This window comes from Adiantum capillus-veneris, chromosome 10 (assembly GCF_014529385.1).
Source record: "Adiantum capillus-veneris isolate H3 chromosome 10, ASM1452938v2, whole genome shotgun sequence".
Classification (NCBI taxonomy): domain Eukaryota; kingdom Viridiplantae; phylum Streptophyta; class Polypodiopsida; order Polypodiales; family Pteridaceae; genus Adiantum; species Adiantum capillus-veneris.
Window position 1 is genome coordinate 60218111 of NC_140940.1, and position 13362 is coordinate 60231472.

Consider the following 13362-nt stretch of genomic DNA (forward strand, 5'->3'; position numbering starts at 1 on the left):
AGACCAAGTAGTGATTGATGACTATCACTCGGCTTGCAACTTTAGAAATTTCATTTGGTAAGTTTAGTTTTGAACTTGGTGCAGATCCACTCTCACCTTTGAACCAAGGGACTCCAAGGCCGATGGAGGCTCCATGCCATTTGGTAAGTTTAGATTTGAACTTGGTGCAGCTTCACTCCCACATTTGAGCCAAGGAGTCTCCAAGTCCTATGGGGATACCCCATGGTGTGAAGTTATCACCTTCTTCTCAATGACCTTGCAACCAAGGTTAAGAACCCATTGAGCGATGGTCTTGTTTTTCATTGTTGTGGTTTATTTTAGATTCATAATGTCAAAAAACCTAATATCTAGCTTTACCCAAATGATGTTCTAATGTTAAACTGATAATTTAATATGGGGAAATAAAAGGGAAAGGAACATAAATATGAGCTTTTAGGCCAAGCTCAACAGGAGGCCAAAAGGAGATGGTTCCATCTCAGCAAGGGCTCACAAGGAGTTGGTATACTGAAGAACAATGTTTGCATAATGGAGCTTGGAAGACCTTAGAGTTAGCTTCATTAAAGACCTCCAATGGTTAGTGTAAAAGTCCTTAAACATTAGGTTTAAGCTAGGCCTATGCTTCAGGTGCTTGATGATTAATATGCATGAAGTGCTTGATAGCTAAGGTGCAACTTAAGCTAAGTATGTGCTTGAAGGTCAAAGTTAACCCCTACAAGGAGAGGGCGAGCCCTTGAGGAGAGAGAGAGAGAGAGAGAGAGAGAGAGAGAGAGAGAGAGAGAGAGAGAGAGGCCATGCTCTTGCTATTTCCATGCATGGTGACTAAGGTGCTTGAGGTGCTTAAGCAACTAGGGGGCCAAGGTGCTTAGGGGTAGAAAGTCAAAAGGTATGCCTACAAAGAAGGGGGCGAGCCCTACAAGGAGGGGATATTCACCCAAGGGGCACCCTTTGCTCAAAGAGGCATATAGGACACATGTTAAGGCCCTAGCTAAGTCGCCCCCACATTGTGTAAAGACTATTGGATGGCAATGAGAGGGGTCCAATGACAATTTAGCTAATTAAATTAACTGTTTATGCATTTATCAAGTCCTCTCTCTCAAAGGGGAAAGGAGAACACTTGTCCAAGACTACCCCTATTGCTTGAATGGACAGAGGCTTGTGATTGGCTATGCTTGAAGGAGCCAAAGCATAAGGCATGAGCTACAAGAGGGGGTCGACCCAAGCATGCAGGGGGCTTGCTTGCAAGATATACACTCTCCCACGCACACGCGCGTGCGCGCGCACACACACACACACACACACACACACACACACACACACACACACACACACACACACACACACACACACACACACACACACACACGCACACACACACAAAATTACATGAGGTCTTTCAACTGACTCTTCTATTAAATTTGACAAAAAGAGGCCTGACTGATAAGTATTTTGGGATCCCCTCATCTACATCTCTATTAAACCGCCCATTACATGATCACACAAACAGCGGTCGCAGTAAAAGCAGGTGTTTAGACGCTTTGCTAAAGGTAAGATACGAGTCGCCAAGACTAATCCATACTCCCGGGTGCGTGGAGTACTGTTAAAATATCCTCTTAATAGATGACCATAACTACAATACAAAAAAATCTTATGAGGTGGGAGGAATTGGGTTAGCAGGTATAACCGCTCAGAAAAACCTGGCTTCAATGAATGTTCTATGTAATAATACTGTGGCCCTAGGCCCAAAGCCTCAGTTACCGTCGCCAATCTGATATTGTTCCTAAAATGCTCGCGACCCCAAAGGGTTACACGAGTCACTCGGTTCTGATATGTCCACCATTTAGTTTGGGAAACAGAGGTTCCTAATTGCGGAAAGTAGCTCTCTGAGTAGATTCACCTGATTGATAAAGGTGTGCTGTTGCTATGGAAAAAACCAGTTCTCGACTGTAGGCCATTATTGGATAAATACACATGAGGAGCAAATAAACTGATATGTAAATAACTCGAGTACAGTTACTCCATACTGATACCTTGGACGTGGTTATGTATAAATGTCATCTGGCTTTTATAGACCCACCTTTTGACTTCGAGACAGAATTGGAAATGATAAATGATCACCAAAAAGTGTTGTGGATATGTAGTGTATCGCACACCGTTAAGATCATAGCAGGTATACTGTGTCCTAGTGGATGGCTGCATGACATAAGCTAATTGTAAGGTTCTGTTGAATTGATTACGGGGTTTGTGGGATCAACCTGGGCTAGGTACAAAAAGCTCGTAAGGGGTTTCGAACCGGGTATCGACCGCATAAGTTTTTTTGGTTGGTTGTCATAGTGTAACTTGGTACTATAGGACTTGACCTTGCTTTGAATTTTAAAAAAAATCTCTCTATACACTCAGTAGCATTTTAAAGCTTCTTTGCATTTGTGTCGGGCTTCCTGCAACACGCCACTACCTTTGCTAGGGTTGAGTTGGCAGGTGATTGCAGTAGCGAAGTGTTTGGGCGACTTTGTCTAGATCAACCGGATCTTCTGCTGGGGATAATCCCGAAGTATATGGCCTGTATGGGCGCCCTCGAGTGTGGTAGCTGGTCCGAGTTAGAGGCGGATCTGCTCCTGATTTGCTTCAGCAAATATAAATGCCTCTTAAAAAGTGAGTACTCTTACTCACTTAGCATTGTGCTGTATTCACCTGTGCGTGCATTCTAAACTGTGTGGGTTAGAAGCTATTTTCTACTGTGTGCTCAAACATGCCGAAAAAGAATGGGAAGGAGATTGTGGAAGCTTCTTCGTCTCCTAATCTACAGGTTAAACAAAAATTCTTTCTTGCTCTCGAGAATGTCTAAAAATACTATGAAGCTATGCTGAAACTGTTTTGAGAAGCTGTGAAAAAACCAGTAATTAGTTTTTTTTAAAAATAAACCCTGTTCCAGATATTGACCTTTCTGTTTTATGGGGTGTAAGATGAGTTGTAATATTGGTTTGCTTTGGGAATGATGCAAGTTATGGTTCTCTTCGACTAATGATGTAAAGGTCCGTGAAATAAGCGGAATGGGAAATATAAACCTGGTTCTGTAAGCTAGTTTTTTTTGGATGGGATAAGTTTGACCCTATCGGCTAAGGAATAATATGACTTGAGCATGTCTAAATATATGGCATGATTTAGGATCGGACTGCATTATGTTTGGTTGGAAATGGTGAGGTTAGCTGGTGATGATTCAATTTTTTTAAAAAAATGCTACTTGATGTATGTATAGTTGAGCTGGTCTTTGTATAGAGCCAGAAATTCACAAATAAAAAAAAGCTCAAAAACAGTGAGCAAGTAATGGTCGGAGACCTATGTCAGCTTTAATACTAAGGAGGTTGGAGTACACTATGTACTTTGGCTGACCTCAGACTGATTCAATTCATAGTACTGGTACCGAAGTTTCGGAATTGTCTAAAGAGACTTTGAATAAACTGAAGACTGTTTTCAGATTTGTTGCCATATTGGATGATACTTTGTAGGTATTATATGTGTGTTTTACTCGCTCTTTTTTTCCGTATTATAGCACAAGATGGGAAGATGAGTGAAAGTTTCCTTTGCTAATCACTGATTCAGCCTATTGACAGATTTCTGCTGGCTGAGGCTGTTTGACCTTGGGTAATTCAAAAAAATAAGCTTGAAAGTATACTTATAATTAAACACAAAACAGTGAGCTGATGGTTCTGTTACCTCGGTAAGTTGTAATACCGATGTGTTGTAGTGCTCTAGGTAAGGTAACAAATCCTGGATTGATTTGTTTTTTCTTACTGAATCGACAAAAGGTTATTCTGAAGTTACTGATTATTGATGTCAAATTTGTAGCCCTACATTCGGATATTGTGTAGTAACTAAGTGGTATCATATACCGGTTATGGTAGATAACTGGTTTTATATTTACTCTGTGGTTTTTTACCATAGTGCATCACAAGTGGTGTATGTTAGTGAAAGTATCCGGTTGCTGTTCACCAATTCAGCATAGGGACTGATTTCTACCGGCCATAGTATGTTGGACCCTTGGGTATTCAATAAAATGTGCTTGCCAATGTTGGCTCGCCTCTTGCTCAAGTATACTTTAACTGGTCTTTTCCTACCAGTTTGCTGTATATACAACAAAAAGCTTCTATATGGGTTGTTTTAAAAGTGGCTTGATACCATGTAGAAATATCATAAAATTTGTTTTCCCCTTAAGATTTATCCTAGATTAAGACTGTTATATCACTTCTTTCTCGGATGGTGTCTGAGCTTGCTCTAAGGGACTGAGTCGTCTAGTGCTTTTTGGTATGCAATTTATAGCTGGCTTAGGGTAGCAGTAGGTTGAACATGACATAATAACATTGCTACTTCTTGATTAAGGAAGCATATATCTAAACAAAAAGGAGCGATTCTCTGGTTTATTGGTAAATACTTAAGCTTTTTTGGTGGATATCTCAGCTTGGTTATAAATTGGTTCTTCAAACAGTTTCATTTTTTTACACACACACACACACACACACACACACACACACACACACACACACACACACACACACACACACACACACACACACACACACACACACACACACACACACATATAAGATACAAGAAAGTGGTGGTCTTTAATAAACTCAAATCTGGCTCGAGATTGCTCGTGCATAACTCTAGAGTGTGAAATTCTCTCCAATCTGTCTAGGAAAGAAGTACTCTTTTAATCTCCCTAATATACTCCTAAAATCTTAGGATCGGTAAAAGAACATTTTTTTCAAAAAATATATCAGATATTTAGCAGCTCTATGGGGTTTATCAATTTCCTTATCAGATTGGTAGAAAGCCAAGTAACTTAAAAAAAAAAAACAAACAAAATACAAGTTAAGAACGATGTTTTTTTTATGATGACATGGATAACAACTGGGATGCCCAGCATCACCTGCGTACAGTCACGTGCTAACGAATTGTTTTCTTGTGGCTATGGGTGCAGGTAAAACGCTTTGTTTTTAACAAATGGTGGATCTCTTATTGTGAAGAAAAAATTCCCAGACTTTGGGTTTGCTGATTCCTGAGCTATATTTTTTTATCTTCATTACCTTGTACAAAATTTATTTTCAAATGCAAATAGATTATTGTACAAAATCCATTGTACTTTTCTAGAATTGTTGGTCTGTAAACAGTTAATGTTCGTTTGCGTATATATATATAAAGATTTAGAACTGCTACACACACACACACACACATATCTCATTGTGTGAAGTGCCAAGTGCAACAACTCCATCTTCTTCTCAAAGCTTGTTGAGAAATTGAGAGCATACACCAAAACTCTTGGCTATGGAATGCAAATCCAACCAAGAGCCATGCTTCAATGCTTAAGCTTGCCATCTTCTCCATCTTCATTACTATGCTATTATGCTATGCTAAGGAAGAAGAGTGATGATAAGTGAGGAACTATTTCTTTCTCATATGAATGTTTCTTCTCCCTCTTCCCTACCTTCATTCCCTGCTAACTCTCTCAAGTTAATTAAGTATAATGGTTTTGTTGCTACCTGTAATTAAGTTCACCCTCTATGTTCTCAAAGTAGTCTCATAAAAATGCTCACTACAGTTCTCTTAATTTCACTATTCTCAATGTTCATAGACCATTTTCATTACATTGGTATCAAAGCTATTGGTTTCTCTTTTCTTGCTTAAGAAGAGAGGTCCTTAAGTTGTCCATTAAAGGTTGGACCTGTTCATTGCAATAGGGTAAGTGCGACATGGATCTATTATCTTGGTTGAAAAGGATTGGGTAAGTGGGACATGGATCTATTATACTGTTCATTGCAATAGGGTAAGTGGGACACGGATCTATTATCTTGGTTGAAAAGGACTTAGTTCGAGGTACACCGTTGGGAACTACAGTCTTAATAATGGAGTCTCTCGGGGCTTGCATTTGGCTTAACCATTATTGAGCTACTAGCAAGCTCACCAAAACCATAATCAACCGAACAATGTTAGACCCTCTCCACTAGTCTTTGCAATCAACGATCTTTGAACCATGGGTGTGGCTGTTTGGGAACTATTTTTCAAAGGTAAAGAAGAGTAGCGACTAAGGTCTTTGAGGGTACCAAAGCACAAAGTAATTTATACATAAGTTTAATTAGCATGGCTGGCAATAATCAAGAGAGTAGAATGAATATTGACAACTTTGATTTTGTACATGAAGGTGCTAATGATGATGCCCCCATGTTTGTTAATTATCTTGTTACTAGGTTGCAACAAGCTATGGGCAACCCTGCATTGCAAGCCGAAGTTATCCAACAACTTCATTCTTACGGGATTTCCCTACCTCTCCAACAGGAGAGAGAGCTTAGGTGATGAGACTCCCAAAAGAAGACTCTCTCCCTTAAGAGAGGAGGAATCCAAAGAACGAGAAAGAAGTAAATTACTAAGTTCTTTTGAAGATGTGGCTCCACGAAGACGGCAGTCTAAACGATCGCCAACTCTTCCCAAGAGGAAACGGTCAACCCATAGTCCTTCTCCTCGTCATTCCGAAAGGGAAGAGAGGAAAAAAAGGAAGAAAAAGGCAAGAAAGAGGTCACCCTCTTCTCCTTCTTCTTCACCTTCCTCCTCTTTCGATGAAAGAAAAAACTATTCTCCTAGAGAATACAAGAGGAGAGGACATCACAAATCCTACCCTGCGTGGAGAAGGTCTCAAAAGATGAAGAACGGAGATTTCATTCACGTCTTCATGTGAAGTGCAAAGTGTTAATAACATCAAATTCACAAGCACCTGCTAGAACCGGCCCTTCCTGTTAGCCCGACCGGCATTTTGTCTAGCCCGGCGGGGCCCGACGGGCAAGCTGTCATGCCGGACAGGCTCGACTATATCCTCCTCTTGCTCCCCATTTTTGGAGGCGGCTATATAAACGATGTCCAATCCTTGCATTCGTCCATTTTGGCACACTTGTTGGCTTACTTGAGGTGTTGGTTTTCATTCAGGTAGCTTTGATTCCTATTTTAACATCACAAACAAATACAACTTAATTCCCCTTGGGTGTCTATCCGCCTAGAAACAAGTTTGGGTAGGGAGCATCCTTGCGGAGGGTTTAGGTGGTGCAAGGTGCTTGGGGCTCATTTCTATGGCTAGAATGGAGCGCTCCTTATCACTACACCTACGTATTGTTTTATTACGTATAATTACCTCTATCTGTTTAGAAATAGGTTTGGATGGGAAGCATCCTAGTGAAGGGGTTAGGTGGTGCTAGTGCTTGGAGCTCATTTCCATAGCTAGAATGGAGCACTCCTTATCACTACACCGACGTACTTGTCTGTCACGTTTACTTACCTCCCTTGGGTGTCTATCCACCTGAAAATAGGTTTGGTAGTGAGCATCCTCGTGAAGGGTTTAGATGGTGCCAGTGTTTGGAGCTCATTTCTATGGTTGGAATGGACCGCTTCTTATCACTACATTGACGTAGTTGTTTGTTACGTTTAGTTACCTTCCCCAGGTGTCTATCCGTCTGGAAACATGTTTGGATAGGGAGCATCCTTGTGAAGGGTTAGATGATGAAAGTGCCTGAGGCTCATTTCTATGGTTGGAATGGAGTGCTCCAGATCACTACACTGGCATACTTGTCTGCCCATTTCTATTTTTGAAATTGAATTTTCACTTCTTTTTGCTTTATGTTTGTATGCATATTATTTTACTTTATTATACAATTGTTCAATTAAATATTGTTTTTCAAAAACCTAATATTTTTACGATTGTATGAATGTATGGCTTGTGAACTTGTCATGGATGCCAATGCTTGCTCTCAAAACATCAGTCGCCCATCGATTGGTGATGAAGTATCAAACAATGGAGCTTCCAATAAAGGGAAGCGCAAGGCCATCAATGGTAAGGTGTTAGGGCTTGAGTGGCAATTTGTTGAGAATGTAAGGTCATTTATAGGTTGGCGTTGCAAATTATGTGGAAAAGAAAAATTAGGAGGTGCGCCTCGTATTAGGGAACACTTCCTTGGATCAGGGAATGGAACAACTAATAGGTCTAATGGAGGCAGATGTAATGGTGTAGGTTGTGAGAGTGCTACAAAACGCTTGAGAGAGTTGTTAGGAGGTGTAGCCAATGCAAGGCAACCTAGAATACCAACTCCAAGCCGTTATGCTTTAGAGCACCAAAGCAGTGCTGCCTCAACACAAGGTGAACAAAATATTGGTGCACCCTCCATGCCGGCCAACACACACACACAAAGAGCTAGCACTCAAGATGGATCGCCTGAGTACCAGTTTGAAATGCATAGAATGAGGCAAGTAAGTATAGAGCAACTCTTTCGATCAACTTCTCTTGAAGAGGCACAATCTTCTCTTGCACAAGCTATCTATTTTACATGCACTTCTATGTTGACGGTCACACGAGTCATGGAAGCATGGAAGCATGGAAGAAGATCGGTGAGTATAGGGCTGGTTTTTTCCCTCCATCATATCATCAAATGCGCACAAAATTCTTGGATAAATTCTTTGTAGACACCCAAAAAGAAGTTGATAGATTGATCTTGAAATCAATTGATCAAACAGGATGCACTATAGTCAGATGGATGGTCAAATGTCTAACGTAGTCCACTGATTAATGTGATGCTATTTAGTCCTCGAGGGGAGTGCTTTATTAAATCGGTTGACAACTCGGGTGAGATAAAATAAAGGAGTTATATAACCGATATAATCACAGAATCAATTCATCAAGTTGGTGTCCAGAATGTAGTACAAGTGATAATGGACAATGCCCAAAATTGTAGAGCAGTGGGTCGTCTCTTGGAGGAGCACTTTCCTAGATTGTACACGTTTGGTTGCAATGAGGTTGCAATGCACATAGCTTGAATATTGTGTTGCAGGATTGGTATAAGCAAGATGCTTGATCCAAAGTACTAGAACATGGATTGTGTTGAATTAGATGAGGAGGTGATTGAAGACTTCTATGATGTGGTAAGTAATTTCTATAGAAATCCAGATGATCAAGCCTAAGCAGTCATCGACCTTGCAAAGTACAGGTTAAAGGATGGCCTTTTCAATTTGAAGTTTGAGAAAAACCTTACACCGGAACAACCAGCATGGAGATTGTGGCTCATGAACGGTGCTTTGACACCTACATTGCATCAATCGACCGATAAGGTTCTTGCACAATTTGCTGCCAATTCAAGTTTCGAGAGAAACTAGAGTACGTACAACTATGTACACTCAACTATTTTTAATCGGCTTTTCAATGATCGAGCTGAGAAATTGGTTTAACTATATTGAAATCACAGGCTACTTAGCAATATTCAATCAAAAAGGCATGAAGAAAATAGTCCATGATGGACTGTGGATTGAATGAAGATGACCATGAGCAAGGGGAAGAGGTGTCAGTCAAAGAACTTGAGTTCTGTGAGCTTGGTGGATGTACTTTGCTTTAATTGAATGCGAACCTTGAGGTGGATGATTTTCCTCCTACTCGGCAACGGAGGGCATTGCGGAGCAACGATGTAAACATAGATAGCATTGTAGGTTAACACTTCATACAATTGAATGTCATGTAAACCCTTTTTTTGTGGCTTGTGGCCCGTGGACCAAGTGACATACCACATTTCTTATTTTATTGTCATTTAACACGGTAGTATGAGTATTGTCATTTATGAATTAAAAAAGTATCATAAATTTTGTTTGCAATTCCAATGGGAGACTTTATAAACTTTGCAGACTATCAAACCTTCACGGATCAATTTACCAACAATCAAAAAGTCACAACAACTTTTACAAGGCTTCAATGATCATTGCAAGGGAGACATATACAAGGATCATAGAGTCACTACAATCCACTCCAGGTTAAGATGTTTACAATTTACAAAGATAAATTCAAATTATCCAAAATAGAGTCTCTCTCCCTTGCAGTTTCCGCCAAAAAGCGTTGATAGTCTTTCTCCATTTTGAACATGGAATATATAAGCTCGTCAATCGGAGCCTTGAATATTTACCATGTTTTGCATGAGACATGGAAAATGATACATGTGGCCACAAGCTATTCTGTAGTGTCCAATCCAACTATGGAAAAAGCGTTCGCAAACCGGGCAAGGGTCCACTGCATCCAAAGTGTAAGCTGGAGGTGGCCGCAATGTGTTAGGATGCTCGATCATTGTCATGATCGATTGTCATTGAACCCGTTCCTCCATTTCACGGAGTTCACACCTGAGCAGCTTGATATATCTGTGTAACTCTTTGTTATTGCTTGAGTCCCCTTTCCCCGTCGTCTGTGTGGAGGTATGAAGCCGTGTTGCAATTCCTCCACAACGTCATGTGTCTACATAGCAGAGTTAGCCAATGCATATCTTAGCACCTCTCATGATATTGTGACTATCTCACTTCAGATATCCACTAAGATCTTATTGGGGGCTCTGCTGCTGAAGTCCACTGGCTCATTTTGAACAAATTGGATGTATAGCATCTTTGTAAACCAAGGGACAATCTATATGGTTTAGTGTGTAAATCCCCGTGCATGCAAGGTATATAGCTTTGGCATGCGTGTGAATGTCTGACACAACACACTTATCCAACTCCCATCTTCCCTTGCGGATAGAGAATTCAGCTACATTTGGCCATGCTTCCTTGACCATCTCTGTGGTGACATCTTTGTTAATGTCTTTCCATTGCTTTCCATTTGCCAACGCCCACTCACTGGTCATTGCGGAAACTCTTGCTTGGTCATTTAGGCCAGTTGCATCTGCAAGTGCATGCAAGCAATCGATAGCTTTTTTAGATTTCTCATGCTTGTCCATACTTGGCACAAACACATTTACACTATCTCAATGTGCGATAGAACGTAAGTTTGCATCACAGATACAATTGCAAAGCCAGTGGTACACCTTGGTTTAAGTTATCACAACACACCACATTTTGTATTAATCACTTTGCACCATGAGTCCATCATTATAAAAAGACTTAACTTGTGAATATAGTGTCCAGATTTCAACAAAAACTATAACAACACACCACATTCTGCATTGATCTCTTTACACCATGACGCCATTATTATAAGAAGAATTTACTTGCAAATAGATGTCCAGATTGCAATAGGAAATATCACAATACACCAGATTTTGTATTAATCGCTTTGCTCCATCATTATAAAAAGACTTTACTTTTGAATACAGATTCCAAATTCAACAAAAAATATCACGATACACCAGATTGTGTATTAATCGCTTTTCACCTTGACTCCATCATTATAAAAAGGTATAATTTAACTCAATGGTCCATAAATATACAAAAATCTCCATTTACATTTGTCAGATAATCCAAAAAAGACCAGTGTTTACAAAAGTGACCAAAGTAAACTAAAATCTAGACATCATCTCACTAAGCGGACGCAAACACATCTCCGAGTTGAGCTCTAATAAATCTAAATTCTCACTCATTGTCTGCAATGTCTTTCTTTGCCTAGGTGGTTGTTGTAAGTAGTTTTTCCACATCATAGCGACAATCATGCCGTAATCGGTTTGCTTTCTCTTTTTCCATGGCACATTGTAATGCTCTGAAAAATCTTTGCACCAATCACATAGTTTCTCAATGCAAAAAGAAACTGCATAGGTGTCAGTGGCTTTCAAATACGGACAAGCCTATTTTGGGTTGCAAAGCTCGGGGGCCCTCCAAGGACAAAGGGCATGCTCTGTGGGGTCTTTGATGTTGGTTGCTTGCTTCTCAATGCCCACTTGTAGTGCCAACCCCAAATCAATGACACCCACACGTGGCACACCCTCCTTAGTGAAGTCAGTCATGATGTTCCATGGGTGCAAGTCACAACTTTGCTGTGTGCATGTGCCATGGTCTTCACCAGAGCATCCATAAAAGAAGGCGTCCAATTGAGCATATGCTTGCACATCTCTAACTCTTGCTCTGTGGGAGGGCGTCTAGGATCTTCTTTTTGAGCCGCCAGTATGTTAGAAAATTTGCCTTTGGGTGGTGGAACACACTCTAACATGTCACCTAGATCCATTCCATTGAAGCGAGGAAAAACCAGGGACCATGGCTCTCGGTGTGTTTGTGCTATGCATCTAACCATGCCCCTGTGGAACAATTGCACGCTCGCCTCTAGAGCGAAAGATTGGCGGCTCTCTGCTACATCTACTTTGAAGTCTTTGACCACGTACTATACTTCTAGTGGCAACCAAGTGACTCCTTTGATTGTGCACTTTGACACAGCTCCGTGGTACCCTTTCCCAAGCTTTTGACCACGTTTGATAGCTTCGGGTGTGAGGTAAACACATGGCACACTGAGAAATAAAATGAGTGCATAAGAAATGCTCGTGGTCCGTCCTAGCTTCTGTATCTGATCTTCCTTCTACTAAATCTTGAGAGGACGCTGTTGAATAAAAGATGGATCTAGCTTTGTGGCTATGGACATCTTGAGCATCAATATTGCGCGCTCTTTTTGACTTTGACCTCTCTACATGCCATATATTAGTCCAACATTGTAGGTTGACTAGATCCGCATCCACTGGTGCATCAACACCCAAGTCTCTTAAGCAATGTGTCATATTTTCCACAATACTATCTAGTAGCCTATTGATAGCCTTGCATCTACTACTGAGGAGTGTGCTTGAACTGCTTCAATTATGGTATCAAAGAAACTATCTTTGCGCGTCTCACTCTCCAATATAGAGGTGATCTCCTCCGTAATCAGGGCACATATACACGTGACCAATAGAGTTCTGATCTTGGTTTTTAACTCCATTTTCATAGGATCCATGTATGCTACAATCATCACATATTTAATGATTTTTAAAGACAACATAACTTTAAATTTTATAACAAATATATACTTCATGCATTGAAACTAACGACAATACTAGCTTCAACAGTAGGCAATCATTCAATGAGAGCGACGACACCTCCAACCCAGTAGTAGAGTTGATGCCGAGACCACCACTGAACTAACCCAATAAAATAGGGCATCATTCAATGCAATTAATGACACCTCCAACCCAATAGTAGGGTTGATGCCGATAGCAACACCGAACTAACATAAAAGCAGGGCATCATTTGATGAAACTGACGACACCTCCAACCCAATGGTAGAGCTGATGTCGAAAGAAACACCAAACTAGCCTAAACATAGGGACATCATTCGATGAATCTAACGACACCTCCAGCCCAATAGTAGGACTGATGCCGAAAGAAACACCAGTGACTAGCCTAAAAGCAAGGGCATCATTCGATGAATCTAGAGACACCTCCAACCCAGTAGTAGGACTGATGTCGAAAGAAACAACAAACTAGCCTAAAAGTTAGGGCATCATTCGATGAATCTAACGACACCTCCAACTCAATAGTAGGACTGATGCCGAAAGAAACACCGAACTAGCA